This window comes from Garra rufa, chromosome 1 (genome assembly GCF_049309525.1).
Source record: "Garra rufa chromosome 1, GarRuf1.0, whole genome shotgun sequence".
NCBI classification, from domain to species: Eukaryota; Metazoa; Chordata; class Actinopteri; order Cypriniformes; family Cyprinidae; genus Garra; species Garra rufa.
In genome coordinates, this window is record NC_133361.1 from 86,093,426 (window position 1) to 86,104,217 (window position 10,792).

Sequence of the window (10,792 nt, forward strand, 5' to 3'; positions counted from 1 at the left end):
CCTTTTTTTCCTTGGCTGTGATCAGCTAGAGCCCTTTGAAGCTGCGTTTTTGAAGTTCAAACTCGGGGGCACCATAGACGTCCTTTAAATGGAGAGAAATCCTGAAATGTTTTACTTAAACTGTTTCCTTATGACTGAAGAAAAGACATGAACGTCTTGGATGACAAGGGGGTGAGTACATTATATGTATTTTTTTTTTCTGAAAGTGAACTACTCCTTTAAGATGACATTTTTACACAATCATTATTATTTTTGATTCTGTAATTTTTTTTAAAGTGTTTCTAGCCATCCAAGCATGCTTATATGCCTATGTAAAGGTGCATAACACAAACTCAAAATGTGAATAATAATTCTACTCCATAACGGATAGCATAGTGCTATTCAACTGGGCTTAACATGTATTTGTTTTTGTTTTTTGCCTTTGTCACGTTGTGACAGTAAAAGTGGAGAGTCAAGATCTGAATGAAATGGAAGAGAAAGATATAAAACATCCTGATTTCATAACTGGAGAAAAACCTTTTAGTTTTTCACAGACTGAAAAAAATTCCTCTCAAAAAAGAGTTCAGAAGACTGGAACTGCAAGTCATTTCTTCTGCCAACATTGTGGAAAGAATTTTAGTAAAAACGGAAACCTTAAAGTCCACATGAAAATTCACACTGGAGAGAAACCTTACACCTGCCAACATTGTGAGAAGAGCTTCCTAAGAACAGAGGATTTTAAGAGTCACCTGAGAGTTCACACTGGAGAGAAGCCGTTTGAATGTGGTCAGTGTGGAAAACGTTTCTCACATAAATCAACCGTTTCTAATCATATGAGGATTCACGCTGGAGAGAAGCCTTTCATCTGCAAACTGTGTGGAAAAACCTGGAATCAAAAAGAAAAACTCAAGATTCACATGAGAGTTCACACTGGAGAGAAGCATTTCACATGTGATCAGTGTGGAAAATGTTTCTCATACAGAGAAAGCCTTAATATCCACATGAGAATTCACACCGGAGAGAAACCTTACATCTGTCCTCAGTGTGGAAAGAGTTTCACGGTTAAAGGAAACCTTAAGATTCACATTAGAAGTCACACGGGAGAGAACCCGTTCACATGCAATCAGTGTGGAAAGTGTTTCAGAAATAATTTAAGCCTTAATAATCACATGAGGATTCATTCAAGAGAGAACGGTTTTAAATGTCATCAATGTGAAAAGAGTTTCACAGACATGAATCACCTTAAGGAACTTGTTGAAATTCACATTGGAGAAACGCCTTTCATGTGTCATCACTGTGGAAAGAGTTTTACACACAAAGCAAACCTTGAGAATCACATGAGAGTTCACACTGGAGAAAAACCTTTCACCTGCCCTCAGTGTGGAAAGAGATTCACGGTTAAAGGAAACCTAAAAGTTCACATGAGAATACACACAGGAGAGAGACCTTACAAGTGTCTTCATTGTGAGGAGAGTTTCATATATCAAAATGACCTGAAAAACCATTTGCAAAATCATGTTTAGACAACAGAGTGATTCATTGGATTACCCTCTTCTCATTTCTTCACACATCTACAGCTATGGAATTATGTTAAAGGGATAGTTCACCAAGCAGTTTATCTGCTTACCCCCAGGGCATCTAAGATGTAGGTGACTTTGTTTCTTCAGCAGAACACAAACAAAGATTTTTGACTAAAACCGGTGCAGTCTGTCAGTCATATAATCGAAGTGGATGGGCACCAAACCTTTAAAAGTAAAACAACACATGCACAGACAAATCCAAATTACACCCTGCGGCTCATGAAGATAAAATGTATTAAATGTAAGTCCAACATGTGAACATTGGGTCATTTATTTTGGTTGAGTCCACAGATTTGAAAGTTCTGTTGTGAATGGTTTTGTTTTTATTCAAGGGCATTTGAGACTGATTTTGCCCATGACCCCATTGTTGACCTATTAGGCTGGTCTTCATATTTGGAGACCCATGGTCCCAATCAGACTTAGGCAGTTCAGTGTGTGATGACAATAGCAAAAAAGACAACATATTCTGTGTGGGATGTGAGTTTATAATGTCTAATAAGGTAATAATGTAGCTGGCCATAACTGGATAAACACTAGTAGTGAAAATGTATTTTATATAACCTTTTCCTGTGATTTTTATTTATTTATTTTTACTTTTTTATGCATTTTAAATATGTTTTCTGTTTGCATCTGTACAAGTGTGTCTCAAAAAATTAGAATTTCATGGAAAAGTTCTTTATTTTTTGTAATTTAATTATTCAAAGGAAACTTTCTTATATTCTAGATTCATTGCAAACAAACTGAAATATTTCAAGAGGTTTTTTTTTTTTAGTTTTAATTCAGATTGATACAACCTAAAAATATATATACAAAAAATCAGTCCCTCAAAAAATTTGAATATTTTTTCCAAAGATCAAAAAGATATACAAAACAGAAATGTTCAAGATCTCTGAAGTAGATTTAATTATTCACTTAATAATTGGTTGGGGCTCCTTTCACACAAATTACGGCTTCAATGCGGCGTGACATGGAGGCAATAATCCTGTGGCACTGCTGAGGCGTTTTTGAAGCCCAGGCATCAGAATAATACATCAAAAAATATCTAGCAACATTTCAGTTTGTGTGCAATGAATCTAGAATAAAAAAAGTTTGCTTTTTTGAATTAAATTGCAACAAATATAGAACTTTTTCATGATATTCTATTTTTTTTAGATGCACTAGTTGTGTATGTGCAATGTGATCTAATGAGAATTTGTATGTATTTTGTGTGAAACTATGTGCATGTGTTGATTAACAACTTCAGGCTAACTTTGAAGAGCTACATGTGCAAAGCTATCTGAATACACCTCACACCTTGAAGACTACAGTGGAGAACTATATAACTTCAAAGAACATGACCCACATTTAATCTCAAGCTAGCTCAGAAACTTTATTTCAAAATAAAGAAACTGATGAAAGGATAGTTCACCAAAAATGAAAATTGTCATCATTTACTTGACATTTTAAAATGATTTCCAGTGAAGCGAATTAATATGTTGTCTAATATATAATATACCTCAACAGTATATCACAGATGGGGAGTTGAGCTTGCAGTGGCCACGTCTGATGACAGCCTTCAGACAGGTAAAGATTACCTGAATGTTGAGGTGAAGCTCTTCAAGGGCCTTGTCATGCCAGAAAAAAAAACATGAAATATGGGCTGCATTTCAGTACAAATCCAAGACAGGAACTTGGTGTCTTGCATCATAGTCATCCTTGGAATCTGCGACTGTAAATAACAGCCTATTATTACAGTTTTTTACGATTGTTTACACTCTAAAATAAACATTTCCACACAATTTGCAAAATTCTACTCCAAGGAGCAAAACGCCGCCACAGATTTGCACAACATTACACACAATGTCTGCTTCACTCTTTTTGCAAAACATTACACACAGTGATTTGTAAAACTCTACACACATTTCGACACCTTAGACACAGATAAGGATTGTGAGGTTACTTCCTTGTCATTACAAAGCCCCGGATTGCCAATGACCACACTAATGAACAAGTTGGATAAACACATCCACAAGGTGTGGAAGCACACATGTGCTAATTTGAAAACGCAGCACTCAGGTGTGCCATAAAAGGCAGCAGGTGAGTTCACCTGTATTCATCAAAAATGATGTGGATGAAATCTTAATGCCTGATCCAGCCAGACGGAGAGATGAGGAATAGTTACAGTAGTTGTGTTGCTTTTTTTTTCCAGAGTCAAACTGTATGTACTTCATGCAGTAATTTTTATTTGTCTACAGATTTTATTTGTTTCATTGATTTCATTGTTGGTTGATTACTGTAACTGATTATGGTAAGAAATACTGTATTTCTTGAATTGAAATAAATACTTGAAATATTCAGTCTGCAGCATCAGTGTTGTGCAGTGCTTGGTAAGTTTATAGTAGGCATATTTGTGTTCATTCTCCCTATATCTCAAACTAATCATGATGAATGTTGTTTGTCACTATTTTGTTTTGTCATGGAAATGATCCCTTACATAACAATGTCTGCCCAAAAATCTAGCACATGCTATTTCCTAAAAATTAGTTTTTTTTACAAATGTGTTTTTTAATTATCACAGCAGTGTGAAACTGTCTGCAATAGTGTCTGATCATTGAGGACTGTGTTGGTTAAATGACAACTAATAGCATTTTCACAAATATGTGTATATGTTTTGACTGAAGTGTGTCATTTTGCAAACAATCTAGGAATTTTGCAAATTGAGTGTGGTGTTTGGATAATTGTGATTATATTTTGAAAAAAAGAACCCGGTTTTCAAAATTGTGTGTAAACAATTGAAAAAAACTGTAAATGTTTTGCTGAATCATCACACAAGGGCATAGGTTTGTTTTGATAGTTGATCTGTAGTTTATGAATCTTCACATCAGATTTTCTTGCCATAAATTTAGTCTTAATATAACACTATTAGATACAAAATATCTAAATACAATGCATTACAAATGCAACGTTTTGCTTAATAGTCAAATCTGAATAAAATCACATTCATCATTTGAGAGGGTGCCACACAGTTCACAGTTGTGCTTGTTGTCTGGTTTTCATTTATCAGGCTGTGTCAAGTTCTCTTTCTCTCCACTTTTGTTTACCACCAGAATAGCTTCCAAGTTCATTGGCCCATCCTGAACCAGCCAACCTAAACCAATGCATTTTACATTTAAAATGTGTGGCTCACCAGAATCAAATAAGATTGATAGATGATGAAGTGCATGGTAAAAACTAAAATTTAATTCATAATATGTCATATTTAAAATATAGAAAGAATACAAAAAGTAACAAAGCCATTAAGGTTTGGAATAACACGAGAGAGATAAAAGAATTTGAACTTTTTGGGTGGACCATATTTTAAGATTTTATAGCAGATAAAAAAAAAATTATGAAGCAAAAAGAATCAATTACAGTATTGATCAAATGTCTGTTATTCTTATCAAATCTGCCTTTATGCGATAAAAATACAAAAATAAAGTGATTTTGTGAAATGTCATTATAACAATGTTTTCTGTTTTAATATAATTTTAAAAATAATTCAGTTCTGTGATGCAAAGCTAAATAATCAGCATCATTATTTTTCTAGGTTTCAGTGTCATGCGATCCTTCAGAAATCTAATATGCTGATTTGATACTCTGAACAGCCCTCCCCACGCCTAACATGCGGGTTGGCGCCGTGGCTTAGTTGGTCAAAGCGCCTGTCTAGTGAACAGGAGATTCTGGGTTCGAATCCCAGCGGTGCCTTTCCACCGGTGGCTGTCTCTGGCCTCACTGTTGGATGGGAGACCCCAACTACGCTGTATATTTTTGAACCGTGCCTCAATTGTGCAAAGACCTGAGGACCTGTCTTTCTGTCCACACAGCGTGCCACTCGGCTGAGCTGGATAGGCACAAATCTGTAAGAAAAGCACTCAGTGGCCCAGCCTGGCATATTGACCGGCGCCGTGGCTTAGTTGGTTAAAGCGCCTGTCTAGTAAACAGGAGATCCTGGGTTCGAATCCCAGTGGAGCCTTGCAAACGACAGGTTGGATCTTTTTGCTCTCCCTTGGACCTGAGGCCCTTACAGTGCCTCTGCCTTTCAAACGACACCGCAATTGTGCAGAGACCCTAGGGCCTGTCCTTCCTGCAGAGAGAGCCTGCGCTCTCTTACCGTTGGACGGCCACAGACCCGAAAGGACAGCCTTCACGCGGCTCTGCTTGCTACACCCTTATGGGATCTGTGGCGCAATGGATAGTGCATTGGACTTCTAGACTGCCAGATGAGGCCATTCAAAGGTTGTGGGTTCGAGTCCCACCAGAGTCATGGCTTTTGGCTTTCTAGTAACTCTCATACTGTGCAGTGTTGCCCCCAGGCAGTAGAAATTTGTAGACATTCTCTTTTAAGCGGAAAAGCACCTGGCCCGCCTCTGGATGTTTTGATCCTCTGAGTCACCCTCCCGACAGCCTTGCATGCGGTTTGGCGCCGTGGCTTAGTTGGTTAAAGCGCCTGTCTCGTAAACAGGAGATCCTGGGTTCAAATCCCAGCAGTGCCTTGTGCGGCTTTGCAGTCCGGCAAGCGCAAGCTTGTCCGAAAGCAACCCGGAAACAGGGATAGCTAGGGCAGCGAGTGGGTAATTTTGCAAACCGCCCAGACTCAGTTGTCGGCAAACGCCTTAAAGCTGTCCAGCGCACGGTCAGCCAACCCTTGGCCTGTTCTCTGGAAGCCTGGATCGTCTGAGTCGCCCTTCCGGAGGGCGAACGTGCTGCCAGGCTAGTCTAGTAAACAGGAGATCCTGCGTCCGAATCCCAGCGATGCCTTTGGTTGCGCGCCACAATACCGCCGAGCTCGTGCTTTACCAAAAAACGGACGGCGAATGGGGACACAGAGAAGCTCGAGGTTAGCGGGCGGTTTCTCTTGCAACACTACCCTCTCACCTGCTTTTGAAGGATAGCATCCCAGGCTAACGGATCCAACCGAGGTGGCGCCGTGGCTTAGCTGGTCAAAGCGCCTGTCTTGTAAACAGGAGATCCTGGGTTCGAATCCCAGCGGTGCCTTTCCACCGGTGGCTGTCTCTGGCCTCTCTGTTGGATGGGAGACCCCAACTACACTGTATATTTTTTAACCGTGCCTCAATTGTGCAAAGACCTGAGGACCTGTCTTTCTGCCCACACAGCGTGCCACTCGGCTGAGCTGGATAGGCACAAATCTGTAAGAAAAGCCCTCAGTGGCCCAGCCTGGCATATTGAACGGCTCTGTGGCGCAATGGACAGTGCATTGGACTTCTAGAATTTCAGATGAGGCCATTCAAAGGTTGTGGTTTTGAGTCTCACCAGAGTCACGCTTTTTGCCATTTTGTTAAGCCCATACTGCACAGTGTTGCCCTCGCACAGCAGAAACCATTTTGAGGCCTCCTGTTCTCAGCGTACATTGATTAAAAAAAGTCAATCATATTTAAAAGGTAACAAAACATGCCCAAGAACCAATTCATTGAGGTATGGCAATCACTGTCTTGCAACAAGAGGAGTGGTGCCGTGGCTTAGTTGGTTAAAGCGCCTGTCTAGTAAACAGGAGATCCTGGGTTCGAATCCCAGCGGTGCCTTGGGCGGGGTTTGTGTCCAGCAAGCGCAAGCTTTTCCGCGAGCGACCTGCAAGCAGGGTCAGCGAGTGGTTTGGAAAGAAAGATATGATGTAGATGAAATAGATATTTGGAAAAATGTGGGAATGAAATATATGGATCCAATTTTAGAAGATTTTAATTTCTTATTAAGACATAATGGTATTTTAACAGAAATGAGGTTGTGTAAAATTGGGATAGAAAAAGATCCAAGGTGTAAGGTATGCATGAAAAGTGATGAAGGTCTATTACATCTATTTTTTTATTGTGAAGAATTGGATGATTTTATGGGAAGAATGAAAAAAATTGTAAAATCCATGCTGAAAGAAAAATATAATGAGAATATGACACAAAATGCTTGGGAAAAAATGGTTTTATTTGGGTACAATGGTAAAGGTTGTAATGTGAATGTCTTTACTTTATTGACAACAATTGCAAAGAATGTAATATGGCTAAGAAGAAATGTATCAAAATATGAAAAAAGGAAAGTTGATGTATGGTTTTTGTTTAAAAACAAAATGGAAAATTCTGTGAATTTAATATGGAAATATTTTCTAATGAGTGACAGAGAGGATGATTTTATTGAAACGTTTGTAAAAGGAAACACATTGGTAGAGTATTCAGAAAACAGTTTGGAATGGAAATGGCAGAAATATGAATGAATTAATGTACATATCTGCATATGTAATAGATGTGAAATGTATTTTGTACTTTTTGTGATGTAATATGTTTTTAAAAAAAAAATAAAAATAAAAAAAATAAAAAAATAAAAAGCGCCTGTCTCGTAAACAGGAGATCCTGGGTTCAAATCCCAGCGGTGCCTTGGGCGTGGTTCCAGCCCAGCAAGTGCAATGATATTCATATGATATATAGACAGTGATATTCTAGTGTAAAACAATTTTTTGACTTTTTTTGTGTGCACGCAAAATAGCAGGTAAGATTTATTGTTTCATTTGTTGAACAGAATTCAGAAGAAGTTTTCAGAAATGCCACAAAGTCTGTGCACATCTGTGTGGTTAGGAGAGGGAGCTCAATAATGTGTCTTTGACCTTCATTATGTATGCTTTGTTTATACAGTGTAGTAAATAAAATAAAAATAATCTAAAACTCCATTCTCTGAATCTTCTCACATTGTTTCCAAGTCAGTCATTGATGGGGCCATTAGGGAGGGCTCTTTTGTCTCTCAGGTGTGAACTGCTAAATATTCATGGGTCATTGCCACACCTATGAATAATCCCTTTCGATCACAAAACATGTTTTATAAAATTTAAATCAATATATTGTTTTCTCTGAACGAGTGAACGAGATGATTTTCACATCATTTGGTTTAAAAAATTCTAGCCTACGACATCCAATTATCTAAAGTCTTGTAAAGAAATGTCCTATAAGTCGTTCATGGCCTTATTTCAGTGACTTCAAAACTTTAGATTTTCAATAACCACGCATAAACATAGGTTTCTCAAAAACACAAACATGCACATTAATGTTGCTTGCATATTATTGTAGCCCATTATGTGCTGATTACAATGTAATCTGACTTTAACCATTCATATGTTTTTAAGATACTGAAAAAAAAAACAAATGTCAGGGCATGTCAAAACTTCTTCAGGGCCCCAAAACACCTCAGACCCCAGAGGGTTAACCAACTAAGCCACGGAGCCACCCCGCATGCTAGGCGAGGGGAGGGCGGCTCAGAGGATTCATGAATCAACACTTCGAACGTCCTGCTGCCTTCACTTGATGCAAGACAGTGATTGCCATACCTCACTGAATTGGATCTTGGGCATGTTTTGCTACCTTTTAAATATGATTGACATTTTTTTTTTTAAATCAATGTACGCTGAGAACAGGAGGCCTCAAAATGGTTTCTGCTGTCCGAGAGCAACACTGCGCAGTACGGGCTTAACAAAATGACAAAGAGCACGACTTTGGTGGGACTCGAACCCACAACCTTTGAATGGCCTCATCTGGCAGCCTAGAAGTCCAATGCGCTATCCATTGCGCCACAGAGCCCATTGGTATGCCAGGCTGGGCCACTGAGGGCTTTCCTTAAAGATTTGTGCCCGTCCAGCTCAGCCGAGTGGCATGCTGTGTGGGCAGAAAGACAGGTCCTCGGGTCTTTGCACGGTTCAAAAACAGAGCGTCGTCGGGGTCCCCATCCAACAGCGAGACCAGAGACAGCCACCGGTGGAAAGACACCGCTGGGATTTGAACCCAGGATCTCCTGTTTACGAGACAGGCACTTTAACCAACTAAGCCACGGCGCCAAACCTCTTGCAGTGTCGGGAGGGTGACTCAGAGGGTTAAAACATCCAGAGGCGGATGCTAAAAGAACATGTCTACAAATTTATACTGCCTGAGGGCTAAAACTCCACAGTATGAGAGTTACCAGAAAGCCATGACTCTGGTGGGACTTGAACCCACAACCTTTGAATGACCTCATCTGGCAGCAACTTAGAGGATGCATGAATCAACACTTCAAACATCCTGCTGCGTGGGCAGAAAGACAGGTCCTCAGGTCTGTGCACAGTTGAGGCACGCTTGGGGGACTGGAGCGCCACCCAAGGCACTGTTGGGACTCGAACCCAGGATCTCCTGTGTACTAGACAGGAGCTTTTACCAAGTAAGCCACGGTGCCTCCTCGGTGGGACTCGATAGCCTGGGATGCTATCCTGTCAAAAGCAGGTGAGAGGGTAGTGTCGCAAGAGAAACCACCCGCTGTCCTCGAGCTACTCTGTGTCCCCATTCGTCGTCTGTTTTTTGGTAAAGCACAAGCTCGGCTGTATTGTGGCGCTCAACCAAAGGCACCTCTGGGATTTGAACCCAGAATCTCCTGTTTACTAGACAGGCGCTTTAACCAACTAAGCCACGGCGCCACCCCGCACGCTAGGCGAGGGAAGGCAAGCTTTCGTGAACCTTAAAGCAATGTTGCCTTCATCTTAAGGAAATATTGACTCGATTCTAATACGACTTGACATAGTCTTTCAAGGCATTCTTTAAAAGTGCCTGCAACTTGGTATCGGGGAAGGAGTGACGTCGCACAAACGATAAAACGGAGTAATTCTCAAGTTTAACGGAACGCCCGTCGGCGTTACTGCCACTTTATACTAATTCTGACGTCGACTGAAATGTGGTGCTTTGGCAAAGTTAATGCCCTGACACAAGGCAAAGTTGGCAAAGTTACAGCCTTGCTGCTGAAGACCGTAGCTGTTGTCCGTAGCCGAAACTTAAGTCTGTCAGAAGTGGGATTCGAACCCACGCCTCCAGGGGAGACTGCGACCTGAACGCCAGCTGCCGAAGGATAGTCCGACAATATTTTGGAAATGTCGAGCAATGTTGAACTGCGCAGCCAATCACGTCGAAGCACTATAACATTTGGGCCAATCGCGTCGAAGCACTTCAACATTTCCAGCCAATCATAAAGCGCTATTCTTCACATTTTCTTAACATTTTCGACATTTGACCAATCAGAGTAGAAGAGAATGTCGACGGCACGTTTTCGCCGGTGGAGGAGTCTGTGTTCTAGTCAGGTGTCAATCAAGTTGCCGAACCGAGCCGAAGGTGTACGAAAGAATGACATATCCTCAGGGGGCGTGTCAGAGGTCAAAACAGTTCAGTATTGAAGTTCAAGACCTACGACGAGCATCATTGCTACGGAGT

General features: G+C 40.5%; 9 non-coding genes across 9 annotated transcripts; 6 read left to right on the forward strand and 3 right to left on the reverse strand.

Moving 5' to 3' along the window:
* Positions 1 to 5,208: 5,208 nt before the first annotated feature.
* trnat-agu (transfer RNA threonine (anticodon AGU)) lies at positions 5,209 to 5,282 on the forward strand. Its single transcript has one exon. It is a non-coding gene; the product is annotated as a tRNA-Thr (tRNA).
* Positions 5,283 to 5,476: 194 nt separating this feature from the next.
* On the forward strand, positions 5,477 to 5,550 carry trnat-agu (transfer RNA threonine (anticodon AGU)). Its single transcript has one exon. It is a non-coding gene; the product is annotated as a tRNA-Thr (tRNA).
* Positions 5,551 to 5,751: 201 nt separating this feature from the next.
* On the forward strand, positions 5,752 to 5,841 carry trnar-ucu (transfer RNA arginine (anticodon UCU)). Its single transcript is given in 2 exon segments — positions 5,752 to 5,788; positions 5,806 to 5,841. It is a non-coding gene; the product is annotated as a tRNA-Arg (tRNA).
* A 155-nt stretch (positions 5,842 to 5,996) lies between these two features.
* Positions 5,997 to 6,070, forward strand: trnat-cgu (transfer RNA threonine (anticodon CGU)). The gene has a single exon. It is a non-coding gene; the product is annotated as a tRNA-Thr (tRNA).
* Positions 6,071 to 6,498: 428 nt separating this feature from the next.
* Positions 6,499 to 6,572, forward strand: trnat-ugu (transfer RNA threonine (anticodon UGU)). The gene has a single exon. It is a non-coding gene; the product is annotated as a tRNA-Thr (tRNA).
* Positions 6,573 to 7,043: 471 nt separating this feature from the next.
* Positions 7,044 to 7,117, forward strand: trnat-agu (transfer RNA threonine (anticodon AGU)). The gene has a single exon. It is a non-coding gene; the product is annotated as a tRNA-Thr (tRNA).
* A 1,938-nt stretch (positions 7,118 to 9,055) lies between these two features.
* trnar-ucu (transfer RNA arginine (anticodon UCU)) lies at positions 9,056 to 9,145 on the reverse strand. The gene is given in 2 exon segments: positions 9,056 to 9,091; positions 9,109 to 9,145. It is a non-coding gene; the product is annotated as a tRNA-Arg (tRNA).
* A 180-nt stretch (positions 9,146 to 9,325) lies between these two features.
* Positions 9,326 to 9,399, reverse strand: trnat-cgu (transfer RNA threonine (anticodon CGU)). The gene has a single exon. It is a non-coding gene; the product is annotated as a tRNA-Thr (tRNA).
* Positions 9,400 to 9,934: 535 nt separating this feature from the next.
* trnat-agu (transfer RNA threonine (anticodon AGU)) lies at positions 9,935 to 10,008 on the reverse strand. The gene has a single exon. It is a non-coding gene; the product is annotated as a tRNA-Thr (tRNA).
* Positions 10,009 to 10,792: the final 784 nt, after the last annotated feature.